The 12,371-nt window shown below is 45.9% G+C and overlaps 1 long non-coding RNA gene across 1 annotated transcript; it reads right to left on the bottom strand.

Moving 5' to 3' along the window:
* Positions 1–7,664: 7,664 nt before the first annotated feature.
* Positions 7,665–9,578, bottom strand: LOC105518574. Its single transcript, XR_001002851.1, has 2 exons — positions 9,355–9,578; positions 7,665–8,161 (listed from the first exon to the last, which is right to left on the bottom strand). It is a non-coding gene; the product is annotated as an uncharacterized LOC105518574 (long non-coding RNA).
* Positions 9,579–12,371: the final 2,793 nt, after the last annotated feature.

Here is a 12,371-nt window from a genome sequence, read left to right as displayed (position 1 = left end):
CCCAGGGCCTTCCTTTTGGGGAGCTCTGAGCCCCTGAGCCCATCATCCTCTCGGCATTCGCAGGAAGGAGGAGACAGGCTAGGATGAGAAGTCCGAATCTCTGAAGGAAAGGGCAGCAATACATGGTGATGGGTGTGAAATCTGACTCCGCCAAACTTTCTGGCTGTGTGACCTTGGGCAAAACACTTAGCTTCCCTGTCCCTTCATTTCCTTCTCTGTAAAATGGCAGTAATCCTATTACTACTACATTAACAGTAGTAATATAACAGAGTTGCTGTAAACATTAAATTAGTTAATATTTGTAAACTGCTCAGACTAGTGTCCGGCACACAACAGGCCCTATGTGTTTATTAATAAATGAAATTTTAAAGATAGATTTCATGCCAGGAAGAGGGCCCAACACATTCCTCTTTAGAAAGACTATAAATAGAGTCAACCAAAGGACGCAAGAATTTCCTGTGAGTTAGGGAACTGTAGGGGCTATGCAGTGAGGCAGAGGGAAAGATTGCAAGCTTTGGAGTAGAAAAATCTGGATTTGGATCCCATGACCCTATTTATGCTCTGTGTTACGTAGAGCAAGTCCTGTAACTTCTCTCAGTCGCACGTCTCTCATTTGTAAGAGGAGAAGATGGCATCTAACCCGCCAGGTTATCACCCAGATTGATGATAATGTGAAAAGTAACTGGTACCCCACAAGCCCCAGTCACGGTTGGCTCTGTTGCCATTATTCTTATCATTGTCCATCTGCCGAGTAGGAAAAGTCAGGAAGGCCAGGTAACCTTTGTCAGCTACTCTCTCCACTCCAGTTTTCATGCAGGTACACATACTGCCTCAGGACAGCTTTCCTTTTTTTTTTTTTTGGAAACGGAGTCACCCAGGCGGGAGTGCAGTGGCGCGATCTCAGCTCACAGAAACCTTGGCCTCCCGGTTCAAGCAATTCTCTGGCCTCAGTTTCCTGAGTGGCTGGGACTACAGGCGTATGCCATGACGCCCAGCTAATTTTTTGTATTTTTAGTACAGATGAGGTTTCACCGTGTTAGACAGGATGATCTCCATCTCCTGACCTTGTGATCCACCTGCCTCGGCCTCCAAAGTGCTGGGATTACAGGCGTGAGCCACCATGCCCAGCTCATTATTATTATTATTATTTCTTTTTCTTCTTTTTTTGCCGAGACGGGGTCTCGCTCTGTCGCCCAGGCAGGAGTGCAGTGGCCGGATCTCAGCTCACTGCAAGCTCCGCCTCCCGGGTTCACGCCATTCTCCTGCCTCAGCCTCCCGAGTAGCTGGGACTACAGGCGCCCGCCACCTCGCCCGGCTAGTTTTTTGTATTTTTTTTTAGTAGAGACGGGGTTTCACCATGTTAGCCAGGATGGTCTCGATCTCCTGACCTTGTGATCCGCCCGTCTCGGCCTCCCAAAGTGCTGGGATTACAGGCTTGAGCCACTGCGCCCAGCCTATTTTTTCTTAAGAGATGAGATCTCATTCTTGTTGCCCAGGCTGAACTGCAGGGGTCTTGTCCCCATTTCTTACTCCAGGTTTTCAATGAGTCTTCGAAGCTTGTGTACATTGCAAGGAGGCTGTATTGGTCAGGGTGCAAACAGAAACGCAGAACCTCTAAGAGGTATGTGTAGTAAATAATCAGTTACAGGGACTTGACCCTATGCAATCATGGGAGCTGATTAAGAGTCTCTATAAGGCTACTGTCTTTCTGTCGGATGCTGGAACTCCGGGGTCCCAGGGAAGGCATCAATAACGTGGGAGAAGGCAAAGACAAGCTGGGCCCCTCAGGGCAGAATGGAACCTGTATCTGTGTCCTCACTGCCTCCAGCCTTGATGATGTGCTTGTCCTAAAGGGGAAGGTGGCTCCCTGTGCCCTGGAGCTAAAACACATACCTGGTCCGGGAATCAGAGAAGCTGGCGAAGGATTCAGGGAAAAGCAGAACATGTGCAGGCCCACCTGCCGCCACCCCTGGGGCATGAGTCACAAATGAGTGACAATGTGCCTGAGTTGCAGAAGCACCTGCCCCACCTTCTGACAGTGAAAAATAACACAGCTGTTGCTTCACTGTTGTCCTCCAAATTTCAAGCAAAAATGTCTCTTATTCCCCACTCTAACTGGGAACATGCAGGGAAAGGAATTCTGGGAAACATATTTCAGGCTGGCCCACTTGACACGTTACAAAGCCGCCACAGCAATTGTTTAAAAACCTAGACGAGTTCACATATTCACAAGCCGCAAGGTTCTCAACTCTGATATAAAAACGTAACGTTTTCCATAACTGTTTCATCTATTTTGTGCCACATTCAATCCCTGCAAAGGCTTTTCAAAGACAGAGGCTGGATAGTGTATACTGAGGTACTAGCCACACACATTTAGGTGTCTAATTGAAGTGTAACAGTGATTTTTTTTTAGGGAACATGTAGGAAATGTATTTCTACACTAGGCTAAGAATCCTTGCTATCTGAGGCAGGTCCTAAAAGGCATCAGAATTCACCACAGACGCGAGGAGAAAGTCATAAACATCATCTGTGACCTTGTGACCCGTTGTAGAAACCAGCTAACGGTGGAGCAGAAGGGCCAGGAGGTACCAGTAATGAGGAATGAGTTACAGAAACGTGACTGTAGGCAATTGTGGAGACTGCTAGATGGTCTTTAGAAGGCTGCTGCCTTCAGATCTGGTGCTGGAGCTCTGAAAGATGCACCTGTGTTTCCTTTTTGGCTCTTTGAGAATCTGAATATGCATACGTACCGTTTTTTCCTTTTCTTTTAAAAGTAGTGTATTTTTACCTTTCTTTCCTCTGCATCTTCTTCCTTTTCCCCTCTTCTCATTCTGATCCCATCTTGATATTTTACAACCAGAGGACTGAATGGTCAGTTTGATTGCCACGGAAGCACTCTATTTGTAAAAGAAGGAAGGGAGGAGAAGACACAGGATGGTGGTAGATAGCAGAATATAGAAGCCTAATATCAATTTTTTTTTTTTTTAGTAGGATGAGTGACATTACAAGCTAGGATTCAGTTCCAGGGTGTGTGAACTGCCCTATAAGAAGAAATTCTTTTCATCTTGACCTGGTCCATTAGGACAGAGCCCCAGATAAGGTGTCAAGAAGACGAGGTCCCAGCCCTAGCTCTGTCACTATATTAATTCTTGACAAGTCTCTTCATTGATGGAGGGCATTTTGTTCAGTTCTCAAATAAGAGTTACGAGATATTAAGGTCATCTGAAATTTGATAGAGCTGTAGTTCGAAGATAGCTACCACTCAATACTATCAATATACTGTTGGTATAGATGTGAGGACTATTACTGGCCTCCCCTGACAAAGAGTCTTTGCTTAGCCAAACTTTAATCAGGCTTTGAACCTTCTCCTAGGTCCATCTGTGTACTCCTAGGTCTAGTTTTCGCAAATAATCTCCCATTCTTCATACCTGATCACCCTTCATTGCTGATAAGGTTCCTCATCCTCCACTATGTTGTAACCAAAATGCAGGTCGGTTGCTCACCACATGCAGAATCCAATGAACAAGAGGGAGGCTTGGTACAAAAATAGTGAATTTATTCTGCAGTGAGCTTGGGGAAGGCGCACAAAACTCTTTGACTTTAAATGTGCTGCTTCACCTCTGGAGACACTTTTACAAGGTAAGGGGGAAAGTGAGCAAGGGCAGGAGTTCCTCCTGCAAGCTTGGTGTCTTATCCACCAGACAGTTGAGTTGATACCTTCCTGGGCAGAAATAAGTTGGAAAAGGGATCAAGTGGCATGCTTTTGATATGCTCTTCCGGTGAATGAAAGTCTTGAGGCAATTCCCAGAGGGTGGAAGTTCCAGGCCACCTGCTAGAGGTGACAGTTCCCTGGTGGGTATGCTTTGGCCTGCAAATCTGCTGTCAGCTCTGGAGGAGAGATCTATCTTGGAGCACACAGTTAGAAGAACTTGCCCTGCAGGGAATGTCTGGTGAGGGGGAAGTGAAAGGTTATATTTGCATTCCTAAAGGGCTAGGTAGGAAACAGGGAAAGGAGAGAGAAGAGAAAATAATAAAAAATAATAATAACTTGTTCTCTTTTTCCTAGAAAAAAAATGGGGGCACTCAGTTCAAATGTCCCTGGTGATGCATGTTCACCCTGGCCTATCTTCAGCAAGAGACCTTGAGGTCATTTTAGCCAGAATTCCCCTTACCCCGATGTTCCTTTTAGTAATTTTCCATCCACTGACCCCCCACCCTGTTCCTTGGCTATATATTTCCACTTGCCCATGCTATGTTCACAGTTGAGCGGATCTTTCTCCCCAACAGCCAGACCCCTTTACAATGGTCTCCATACCTTTCACAGTGGTCCTTAATAAAGTCCTCCTTATCTTGCTTTAACACATATCACTGATTAATTTTTTCCCTTAACATCCCTTAGATTCTTACTCCAAGAAACTTCTCTATTAACGCTGAATGAGTCCATGGTCTGTGCAAAATTTAGTTCTTAGACGTGCATAATATTTAAAATGTGTAATATTTCATTGGTTTTTAAGAAGGGGTTTTAGACTTACAGTTGGCCACAATGCTTCGGATGTTCTCGGAATTCACGTCAAGTCCAAGAATGAGGTTGCCACAGGAAGACCTGATTCAGGGAGATTAGCAACCAGCCCCATTTTCACTTTTTTTTTTTTTTTCTCATTTTTGCACAAAATCCTTTCACTCCCACCCTCTGACCAGACTGGCTTTTTTACTTTCCCTAGAGCAGTGGATGTGGCTAGAGGCTTTACTTTGTAACTATTTACATAATCCTTACAATGAAAATCAAGTCTGGTTTTTGTGTCTGGACCCCCAAGACCCAGCTCAGTGCCTAGAAAGCAGCAAACCCCCAATATCTGTGTGTTGAATGCATGAGAGGTCAACAGTGGGGTCAAGTATGCATTCATGTCAATAATGAAGACCTGATTAGCAGAACAAATAAATACTTCAATCATCCTCAGAAAAAAGAAATAACAATCCTGGACTCATCACATTATAACATTAAATTTTTATGAGTAAAAAATAGGCATTGCAGAAAACAGGAAAATACAAAAAAATTAAAAACATCCATAATTTTGTCGTGTAGTGAACATTTCTGTATTTCTATTTTATATATAATTCTTTTCAAAATAGAGATTTTCCTACATTTTTATTTAACATTGCATTGCTAAATTATTAAATATTTTTCAAGAAGGGTTTGTAATGACTGTGTTATTATTCTATTAGAGTATATTTATTAGACCAAACGTACCTTCTATCCTGATTCTATATATGAAAAATGCACTAAAAAATGATATGAACTGCCCAGCATCCCTCCCACAGCCAGGAAGAGGATAAAGGTAGATTCTGAGCTCAGATGTTCTGAGAATCCAGAACTGCCTTCCTCGTGAGTGTGTCTCTAACTTTATAATGGCTCTTATGAATGGCTGATTTAAGTCACTCTTCCCTAATTTTGTTCCGATACTTTTATACACCCTACCCCCACTAACATACAAGATTCTTGAAACCAGGGTTTTTTATTTCTCAGTGTTCTATTCCCTCCTCTTCCCACCACATATCGCTGTCCAGCATCTAACAGAACACCTGAAGCTTTCACACTGGGTGACCTTAAATCCTGTTTGGGAGGGTTTGAATTTCGAAAGCCCCATTAAAGCTCCCCATTTCCTTTGTAACAAACATTTTGCCCAATGACTACTCAGGGACTGAGGACCAAAAGCAAACACTTGCTTCTTTAGAAAGATGTTCCTCCATGTATACAGAGAATTGCAAGAAAAAGAGAAAGGGAGGGTAGGAAAGGAGCAAATCAAATCATCTTTTCTTCTGATTCCTGTCTGATTCCTGGCTCCAAGAGGACTGGTCAGGCTGCAGCAGCTTTTTGGGACATGTGGTCAGCTGAGCGAACCGTGGAGTATGTATGGGGGTGGGTGGGGAGGAGCGGTTCCCACAGAATTTTGAGCCGGAAGAGGACAATGAAGGCCAATGGGAGGTGGTTTTTATCTCTCAATTTGATGTACTCTGATTTATGAAGTGATAGCCAGGAGCCCAAACCGTCAGTTGTTGGATGCTCATGGGAGACAGGGGTTGGGGGGGGGCTGGCCCTACTTCTGTCTCTGGGATCTTCCCACCCAGTACTGTGGGCCTCCTTGTCTCTGAGCAGCAGCCCAGCCCTGCTATGTTATAAACTGAAATGTCTACCACCACCTTTCCTTGTCATTATCTTAAACAGTTCGTGGAGATGAACGTCTACAATGTTAGTTAAGAATTTTGGTATTTTTGCTAAATATAAACAACTTTGGTTTATAATATTCACACAATCAACCTACGCTGATGAAGAATACTTACAACGCACTCTTATATCAGAGGTGGAGTTGTTACATAGTAGTACAGGATAGAAAAATGGAGGGCCTTCAGTCCATTGAGAATTTCCCCCAAACTCTCTCTGGGACTCTGCCTGACACAGGCTCTCTATGGCGAAAGTCTCATTCCATTCAGACGTGACCTGGAACATATCATTTCCCTTTGTGCTGCTTTATCAGGCAGAGGCAGCCACAAAGAACTGGACAAGTATTAGTGCTAAACTGTGAAGTAACTAATTTTTCCCTTACCTTGGCTGCCAAGCAAATGAACAAACCTTATTCCTGTGTTTAAAAAATATATAAAAGTTTGCCTTAAAATAAGCACCTACCGACCACCTCCCCCCCACCCCCCACCCCCAAAGGCACTCAACCAGTGCATGGAAAAGTGTGTGGAATGTGCTCACATCCTGCGTAAGTTAGAGGGAATTTTCTCTGAGTATTCTGTCCACAGGATGTAGCCTTGCCTGGCCTTGGGTTGATTAACTAAAAGGCCAGATGGAGACACAGTCCCCAAATAGTACTGCATAACCTTCAACAATTCTTTAATGTTCTTGACTGTTAGGCATGGCAAAATAAGACCTTACCTAGGGATCAAAAACAGCTGAAGAGCAATTATAAAGGAGAAAAATCATCATACTGGAGGCATAGAGACAGCTCCCAAGTACAAGAAACCCATCCTATTCTGGGTTTGAACAGCTCAGCCAATATTTACTTCTGCCATAGTATGCCAGTCATATATTCCCCTTTGCTGGTCCTCAGTTTCCCTCTCTGTGAAGAAGATGGGTGTGCCCCATTTCTTCTTTTGTCCTATTTATTTTTGGAAGCTCTTGGGGAACATGTATTCAGAGATTTCTCAGTGGGCTTCCATGTCTCCCATCAGGACAGGAGAATTATTGATCCCAGTGGCTTTTATTTGCCAATGTGGGACTTTCAGAGACTTACAGAAGAGATAGGCAAACAACACAAATGGAGAGAAACCCAAATGGAAACATGCATTATATATAGAAACAAGTATTCAGACATGTGCACTTGGCCCTCTCCCACTCCCCATGCACATACACAGAATCACACAACTCTACAAATACACACACAGGCAGTTCTGAACAGACAAAAATATATGCAGGGGCTATTTACACAGCCACACCTGAAATCAAACAGACCCACACCCACTCTTGAATATTCTGTGTCACAATTTCCCACTATAAGGTTAGAGATCAAGCCAACCTTGACCTCTTTCCTACTCCCAGCCCTCTTCTTCACCAAGGTTATGAGTGCAGTCATGGGATCCAAGGATCCAAACACACACATTTGTTGAGATGTTTATTAAAATTCCAGGTGTGGGGAACATGGAGAATAAGAGAGTCTCTCCCGTCGGGGGTTCAGGTCTAGCAGGGGAAAGAGATGCACACAAAGCTACAAAGTCACATGGGAAGTGCTCTAACTGAAGTGAGCACAGGAAGTTGGACCTATTTCTTTGATCCTGAGATCTGGACAGAAGACAATCCTCCTCCTTCCTTCAGAGGATACAATGGAAATCCAGAGGAATCTGCTCGGCACCAGTAAGCTGGAAGCCACGCTGCCTTCCACCCAATTCTCTGTGGGGACGCTGTGCTGGTTTCAGTCCCTAGGTCCTGCCCTTAGTTCCGCCTGTCTTGCTTGCCCCTCAGGTGTGTCTGGTGGTAGAAGTTGAGGAAGAGAATGAGGAAACTGAGGGCTTACAGGAGCACAGACATGTTGAACCCATCAGGGAAGGGGCACTCGGTGAGGAGACTGTAGGAAGAGGGGGCAGCAGTGGCCACAAACTGACCCTGGACAAAAGAAAGCATAAGAAGAAAGAGAGGGGAGAGCAGTCAGTTCTTTCCACCCCATGATCCCAAGAATCTTCTTGACCCTTTTCCTGGTCCTGGTTTCCCCAATTCCCCCATCCAGCCATGTCATGGTGGTCCTGACGAATAAACTCAGTCTATCCAGAGCCCCATATGGGACACTTTAGGCTGTCGTCACCATCTGGAGGGCAGTGGTGTTCCCAAAACTGCAAGACATCAGGCACCTGGAGGGTGCAATCGGTGATCACAGACTCACAGGATATTAATGTTTAGAGGTCGGTCAACCGGCTGAGGCCCTCATTTTATACATAATGACATTGAGACCTGAGCATGGAAGCCACTTGCTCAAAGTCCCACACTGTGCCAGTGAGTTAGGGTTGGTTCCAGGATCATGAGATGGCTACTGAGGTCCTTGCAAGTTGGGAAGCTAAGGAAGATCTAAGGATGAGAGGGCTTGTTTATGGGCAGATGCCAAGTCACTGGTATAGAGTGACAAGTCAAGAATAGAACCAAGGGTTCAGCCAAGGCCCCTGGAGCCAATGGGATCTCCTTACCAGTTGTAGGGTGGTAAGATATTGTTTCCACCAGAAGTAGGGCCACATAGGAGGCCACAACCTGGCCAGTCCATAATACAGATACATGAAGACATGGATCAAAGAATTAAGCATCCCTATGAAGAAGGCTGTAGAGTAGGGTGTGGGGAGATAAAGGACAATAAGTGAAGCTGGGCTTAGCTGTGGTGTGGGAGTTTTCTTTGATATTTCAGTCCTCCAAGCTACAGAGAGCACCTCTGCAGTCTCTACAGAAAATCCCTGGAAAGACCTTATCCTGCAGAGGTCCGGCATGAGCCATCTGAAGTCGTGATGATGGAGGGCTGGAGTTATTGAGATGCTAAATGAGAATGTTTCCACTCCCTTTGTGTTCTCTGGGCTGATGGCTATAATGAGCATCTCCCAGCAGCCACCTCCCCATCCCAGAGATGGGTAGTCCAAGAGCTCTAAGGAGTCACAGGGACAAATGGGAACAGAGGCCTGGTCTCATGGCCTCAGGGAAGGGAAAAGTTAGAGACCAGCCATGATATTCCAGGGATGCAGGTCTCCTGAGCTGGGACTCAGCCCAGCAGACCTGCCTTACAAGGGCCTGGGGCAGGGCTGTCCACAGCACGCATCACTTACCTGGCTGACTGCTACATATTTGACTCCAGCCCACCCATCAGAGGGCATGGTGCCATGATGGTAGAGATGCAGGAAGGTGGGCTGCTCTGGCTTCGTTCATAAAATAAAGAATACCTGGAGAGGAGGAAGAGATGGCGTCATCTCTGGAGGTCTCCTTTCTCCAGACTTCTCCCGGGGCCTCAACTACCCCTTAGAGTGGGATGGGGTAATTCTACCTGTTTTACTGAAGGAGTGACTAAAACTAAAGGTAAATAACAATAGTCAAACACCAATCTATGACCTACTGTGTGCTTTAATTGAGGCTTTTGAAATTCAAACCCTCGCAGGATCTAAGGTCTCATAGTGTGAAAGCTTCAGGTGGTCTTCTAGATGCTGGGCAGGGATGTGTGGTGGGAAGAGGAGGGAAGGAAACACTATTCTACTTTATGTGTATAAAATAATCACTGAACTACCACATAATTGTATGCAGTTTATACTTCTACTACTTCCATTTTTCAGGATAAAAAAAGGCACAGAAAAGCTAAGTAACTTGCCCAAAGGCACACAACTAATAGGTGGCCAAACTGGGATCAGAACAGTCTGGCTTCAGAGACTGAGTTCTTTCCAATGTCCGATCCTTGCCCCCCAGGGCACCGGGGTAAGAATTCAGGTGTTGAACCGTCAGCCCAAGATCCAGACACCCACACCACACATTCCCACGTGATCTCTGCTCAGATCATTTTGGCAAGAGACTGAGAAGAAAGAGCCCCCTCTTTTCATCACCAACCACACCAGCATTATGCTCTTGCCCCACCCTGCTTAATCCCACAAGCCCCCTGGCCTCACCAGCAAGGTTTCTTCTCATTAACATGGAAGGATGGCTTTTGTTGTCTGATGACCCTTGCTATACCATGTCAGTTTTAAAATTTGTTTAATTTTCCATTTTAATTTTACCTGGAACCTGGCTACTCACGGGGCAAATGCCTACTCCTACTTCTGTGGATAGAAAGCAGGGACCATGGGAGCCGGTGGAGGGGGATGCTACCTCAGTGGCTGAGCGTCCTCCCTCAGCCAGGTACCGGACCAAGGCTTTACTCTGAGATTGGTCTCTGGCATGGCTGCCTGGGCAAACCCACAGAGCATTCTTGCTGGGAGAGTCAGACACCGCCCCAGATTTGGCTGACGGATATACAGGAGCCCCTGGGTCCGGGATCTTACCTGTCAAGCGGTTCAACGGCCTTTGGAAAGAGGCACCAGCAGCACACGCTCGCCATCTGCTGGGCAGGAAGGGGAAGTTCCATCAGATTGCAGTCTGGCTGGTGCCACAGCTTGTCCCACCTCGGCTGAGTTCAGCCCCAAATCCTCACTGTTCTATGCACGGCTGATTCCATAGTGCCTACCTGTCTGCAGGAAGATGCCTGTTCGCACAGGCAAAAAGGGGAGAAGCTACTGGAGTGACCACAGAAGGACTCTACAAATGTGCCCCAGCCCAGAACCTTGGAAGGAATCTAATGAGCATGTGGGCATCTTATTTGTTGAAAGAAGATTTTTAATCAGTGAGCCTGGTGTGGAGCACAGATTCTGCATTTCCAACCAGCTCCCAGATGATGCTGATGCTGCTGGCCCAAGGATCACACTTTGAGTCACAGGACTTGAGCACATCACCAACATCCAGTGACTCAACATCCATATCACCTGGTGACAAGCCTCAGCTACCTGGTGACAGGCTTCAGCTAGAGTCTTCTGTTACAAGGAAGCCTTTTGTTCTGCTTCTAGTTGAAACAGAGAACAGCTAACAGTGATGAAATCACTACCACTTAGCTACCACTCAGTGCTCAGTGTGTGCTGGCCCCTGTGCTAAACACTTTCATATATTATCTATCCTATATTATCTGATTCCATCTTCTTTCAATCATTTCCCTTTATAAAATAGGTATTATTGTCTCAATTTTATAAATAAGAAAATTGAGTCCCAGAAGAGTTAGGTGTGCCACCGAGTCACACAGCAAGTAACTGGCAGAGCTGAGATTCAAACTGAGGTCTGAGGTTATCTGACTCCAAAGCCTGCACATAACCAGCCAGTCCCCTGTTGCTCATCAAAAGGCTCGGGTGATACCTCCTTGACCTCCAATTGTTATGAAGTTGTCCCTCCTAACCCTCTCCAGGCTTGCTTCCTGCTTCCTGCTCCGTGCCATACCCTCATTCCATGCTCACTCCATCTGTAGTCCGCTGGCTGGCAGAAGTAGCTGCAGTTAGCCAGTAGCGGGGTGGCCATGACCTGAGAGGAAGAAGAAAGAGGAAAAGACCAAGTCACAAAGCCTGTTCCCACCATGGTGAGCCCCGACTGGCTCGGGCTCCTGAACACCACCACCCCAATGCAACCTCTGCTGACACTTGGTGAACAACTGCTAATAAATTCCATGGGGTGGTGAGATCAGAGGCGCAACTTGCATGCATCTTGCTGGTCTCTAATTTTTTAGACAATTATTGGGCAAATATAGGCTACAACGCCACCCTGGGTGCCTACTATGCATGAGAAAGCCTGAGATAGGTGCTGAAGACACCAAGGCGATCCACAGGTCTGCCTTACCCCAAGGAACTCAAAGCCTGGCTGAGGATATGGAAAAAAATTCTAACCATACAGGTTGGTGCTAGAGGAAGAGTAGGAAATAGCAGGTGTTCCAGGAGTCGGATCAAAGAATAAGGAGGCTTTGGGCAGACAGAGGAGAGGGCGTGGGAGTTTCATGGCAGGACAAGCATATGTGGTACCTGGACCTGGGGGCCTAACTAGGAGATTAGCGGGATGGGTGTGGAGGCTCTGACCAAAGGAGAAGCAGGCCACAGAATTGGAGAGACCGAATTGTGAATAAAGGGTCTTGAAGGCTGTTGTAAGAAGCTTGAATTTTATCATGTATTGATTTATTTGACAATAACGTGTTGAATGGTACTAAGCACTTCTCCATGCTGGGTGCTGTTCTGAGCACTGGATCACGTTGACAAAACCAAACACATAGAAATCCCTACCTTGGGGGACTTGG

Source organism: Colobus angolensis, unplaced genomic scaffold (assembly GCF_000951035.1).
Source record: "Colobus angolensis palliatus isolate OR3802 unplaced genomic scaffold, Cang.pa_1.0 Scaffold11, whole genome shotgun sequence".
Lineage (NCBI taxonomy): Eukaryota > Metazoa > Chordata > Mammalia > Primates > Cercopithecidae > Colobus > Colobus angolensis.
The sequence above is the reverse complement of the archived record's forward strand: the minus strand, read 5'-3'. Positions and strand labels throughout refer to the sequence as shown.